This window comes from Mesitornis unicolor, unplaced genomic scaffold, assembly GCF_000695765.1.
Source record: "Mesitornis unicolor isolate BGI_N332 unplaced genomic scaffold, ASM69576v1 scaffold15091, whole genome shotgun sequence".
Classification (NCBI taxonomy): domain Eukaryota; kingdom Metazoa; phylum Chordata; class Aves; order Mesitornithiformes; family Mesitornithidae; genus Mesitornis; species Mesitornis unicolor.
This window is the reverse complement of record NW_010163219.1, coordinates 10,542-14,515: the sequence shown is the minus strand read 5'-3', so window position 1 is coordinate 14,515 and position 3,974 is coordinate 10,542. Positions and strand designations below refer to the sequence as shown.

General features: G+C 55.8%; 1 protein-coding gene across 1 annotated transcript in view; it reads right to left on the bottom strand.

Moving 5' to 3' along the window:
* Positions 1 to 3,974, bottom strand: part of SAMD11 (sterile alpha motif domain containing 11) — a gene marked incomplete at both ends in the record, with an annotated part of 12,789 nt that overhangs the window by 6,266 nt on the left and 2,549 nt on the right. The window lies entirely within an intron of this gene.

Genomic DNA, 3,974 nt, shown 5'->3' with positions numbered 1-3,974 from the left:
CAAGAGGGTGGAAGGGAGCTCCCCCCCCTCCCCGCTGTCCCCTGCGTCGCCAGGGCCTGACAGCGCGGGAGGAAACCAAAGTGGAGCTGAGGGAGGCACGGAGAATACAAAACACCGAAAGGCCACCAGGTAACTCCTGTCTGCTGTGAGAGGAGAAATGGAGAAACCCAATTCCAGAAAACACCGCTTTGAGGGACGAAATACTACTATAAAGAGTATTAACCTGTGGAACTCACTGCTGCATGACAGCACTGAGATCAAGAGGATGTTAACATGGATGTGAACACCTACGATTACAGTGGGTAGAAAGCATTTCCAGAAAAAATATTTCTCCCAGGGGTCTGTCATGACAAAATTATCTGTGCTGTAGGCTTAAGGCCTTTTCCCAAGGCATCTGATCAGCACCAGGGAGGTGACCCCTTGCTGTGACTCCTTCAGCACTTCTGCAGGTAATGCAAGACAAAGTGGGATGCAACAAAACCATGGGGGGAAGCACAAGCCCAGGGGCCCAGGCGAGAGGGGCAGGAAGAGCAAACAGCAAAGCCACGCACTCAGTCCCCACTCTGCCTCGTTGGCAAAGCCACCAGCGCAGTCCGAGGTAACAGGAACAGGACAGGATTTACAGAGGAAGTCATCACGCCAATAGGATGCTGTTCAAACAGCAGCAGTCAGATGCTGTGCAATCATTTCCACTGCATTTCCTCTCCCAACTTCCCGCTTCCCTTCCCGGCCTCACTCTCCGCACTGTTCCCGTAGCTGCACCACCGCTTCCCCTCGGAGAAGGGGACAGCAATGTCCTTCACCCCAAACCGAGCCCGCACCCCCTGCACAGCTCTGGCCACACAATGCGCCTCTCCTGCAGCTGACACGAGGCCCATCCTTTTTGGGCAGCCAGTGTCCAACGGGATGTCCTGCAGCTCCTCGCTCCCTTCACCCCCCTTCTTCTTCCAGCCCCAAAAAGCTTTGGGTCCTTCTGAGCTCCTGGTAACAGCTGCAGGGGAAAGGAGCGGCCCTGGCAGCACGGGAGGAGGAGGCAGAGCCGCTGCCAAAGAGCCAGCAAAGAGCACTTTCCGTCCCCTCGCCACCCCAGCCACCAGACAGACAGATGGACGCGGGCCCTCATTCTCATTCCCATTGCATTTTCCAGGAGACAAAGTCACAGCTGCTTACGTTAAAATCCACAAAACCCCGAGGCCAAGGGGCTTTTTCTCCCATTTCGGGGGAGAGTTTTTCTTTCTCGGGGTGGGGGGTAATTCTCCGTCTCCTTTTTGGAAGAGTGGCTGCAGCTCGGTAAAATAGAGGCAGTGAAAGCGAACTCAATTATTCCAGGCACAGCCAACGCGAGACACCTCCATCTGCAGCCAGAGCAAGCGTCTCCGAGGGGATCTGACTGGAACAGCCAACTGCTGGAAAATTAGGCACTTCCTTATTCCAAAAGCAAGCCAAGGACTGAACTGCAGCAATGCCTGGGAACGAATTCTCCCATCGCCGGCCAGCTCCATCCTCAGGGTTACCTCAACGGAGAGAGGTTGCTCAGTGCCATGTCCCAGCAGTGCGGGTAGAGTTTTACCCTAAATGCTGCATCCACAACTGTTTCTCCTGCAGAAGCCTCTCTCCTCTGGGTTTTTCTTCCCTTTGTCTCTTCGTGCCCCGGGATGCAGGCAGGGGAGGTCAGGGTGCTCACAGACACACGCACAGCTGCGTCCCAGGCTGAGGGCAAGGCAGGTCCCGCTGCATGGGAACGAGCAATATTTTCCACGTACCCACACGCAGAGAAACAGAATACAGCCAAAATATTTATCTCGGAGAGTTTGTTTTCCCTTCCCATTTCGAGCAGGGAAACAGGGACTGGCTGACGGAAATATGCTTGGGAGGGGGAAGGTAAATACCAATACTTTGGGTTCTGGCCTATTAGCAGTTTCTGCACCACAGAACTTAAAAGCAAAAGGGTGGAAACCTATTTCCACTGAAGTTAGTGGCAAAACACCTCTGTTCCCTGCAGAAACGCCCGAAATCTCACGGTGACTGCAGAGGAGCTCAGCCCTGGTAGCTCCAAAGACTCGGTCCCCATCCTGTGTCCTCAGCACCCCTCAAGCCAGGGCTGGGGAGCCTGGTGTTCCCTGCATCCAGCCACTGCCCCTTCCAATTTCCACGTCCCTAGAGCAGCAGGGGCTCCTGTCCTTCCTCCCACCCCTCCTTGGGAAGCTGCAGCACTGTCGGCTCCATCTCTGTGCACGGCTGCACCCCCTCGCCACTGCTCTGGCAGTTCGGGGAATGATAACAAATCGGTGCCAGCGGCTGCAAGGGACGCACCTTCTATTATAATAACGACGTGTCACCGCATCCTGCTGGACGGCGGGGATGCAGAAAGGGCAGCATCCATCCCCTGCCAGGCCTCCTCCGTCCTGCTCTGTGATAAATGACAGTCTGAGAGGCGGGTAATGGATTACGGACCATTGCACCAGATGGGGCCCAGCGTGTGGGGACGGAGCAGAAGCCATCGTCCCAGGCCGGTGTCTTGCAGACAGGTGTCCACGTGAAAGCCCTCACCATCCACGCCACAAACCATTTATAATTCCACTCCCTCCTCCTGATATCCAGCTGCTTAGAGGAAAAGCCAAGGCTGAAGGGGTCAGGGAGAGCACAACCCTTCTGGTCGTCCCAATAAGGGAAACCTATGCTGCAAATCCAGCAGCCACGGGGCTGCCTCTACTGCGAGTTTTTGCTGTTGGCATCACAGGAGACAACTGGGAGACCAATGCTGACAGCAAATCCACTTGGAAGGCAGCCCATGATGGGTTTAATCACTTTTGCTACCACTTGAACCCCTCTCCCGTTCCTCCCTGTGCACCCCCTCCTCCCCGCACACCGGCGAGGCTGGGGTCACGCAGCGTCCCTGGAAGGCTCGCATTAATTGCTCTCCAGACTGCGGATCGATGGGAGGATTTTAGCCTCCTGCGCACACCATCCTTCACCTTTTCCAAAGGACGGGGCTGGAGGAGGGTGGAGGGAGGAGGAGGGGAGCGAAGCTGCCGAAACCTTGAGGAGATGAGGTCATGGAGCAGCCGCCCCAGCCCCAGAAGGCAGCTCGGGGAATCGACCTGGCTCTGCTGCCTCGTCGATATTCATCCCAGCAGGGACAGAGAACAGCCTCTGCCTCCAGAGGAGGAGCCTCCTCTCGCTGAAGACCAGAGGAACTGCCCGAAACTCAGCGGTCATTTTCAGCCTCTTCTCTCCTCGCTTCCTTTCAGCCTGCCCTGTTACCTGCCTGGTTTAGGTGGATATTTTATAACACCAGTCTCCAGGGTACAGCGCAGTATTGTGAACATCCAGGCCAGGAGAGCAGTCCTTGTGCAAGGAAGGATTATGGAAATCATCTGGCTTGAGCAGAGAAGCAGACGCATCTCTGTCTGTCTGTCTGTCTGCAGGTGGTTTGTGTTCCCCAAGGGCCAAAGTAAGGCACTTTTCATTGACACACATTACCCCACGATCCCCACAGCATCTGGATCAATAAACCCCTCCACGTTTCAGCTGCAGGACTCCCAGCTCCCCTATCGACCCGCTGTGCTGCATCCACCAAGATGCCCTGGCTTCCCAAGGCTCTTTCAGGTGAGAGCTTTTGCTACGGAGCTGTACGGTGCTTGGCACAACGGGGCCGTCCAACAGACGGCCAATATTAATATTACCAGCCACGACAACGCCGGCCAAAAGCAAAAGAGCCCTCAGGATAAGACCTACAGCTCTGAACAGGCTCCACAAATCAGCAGCGCCTGGAAAGCGGGCAGTGAAACACGGCCCTGATCTTTGCCGAGGCCTCAAGACACGATCGTGATATAAATTCGAAGTGATAATAATAAATGGCCTATTACAGCAACGCGCGCGGTGCTGGGGGAGGGAGGGAGGGAGCCCATCTCCAGCCCGGGCCTCCCTGCAGAGCCTCACACAAGCGATGAGCGTCGCAGAGCCGCGCGTTT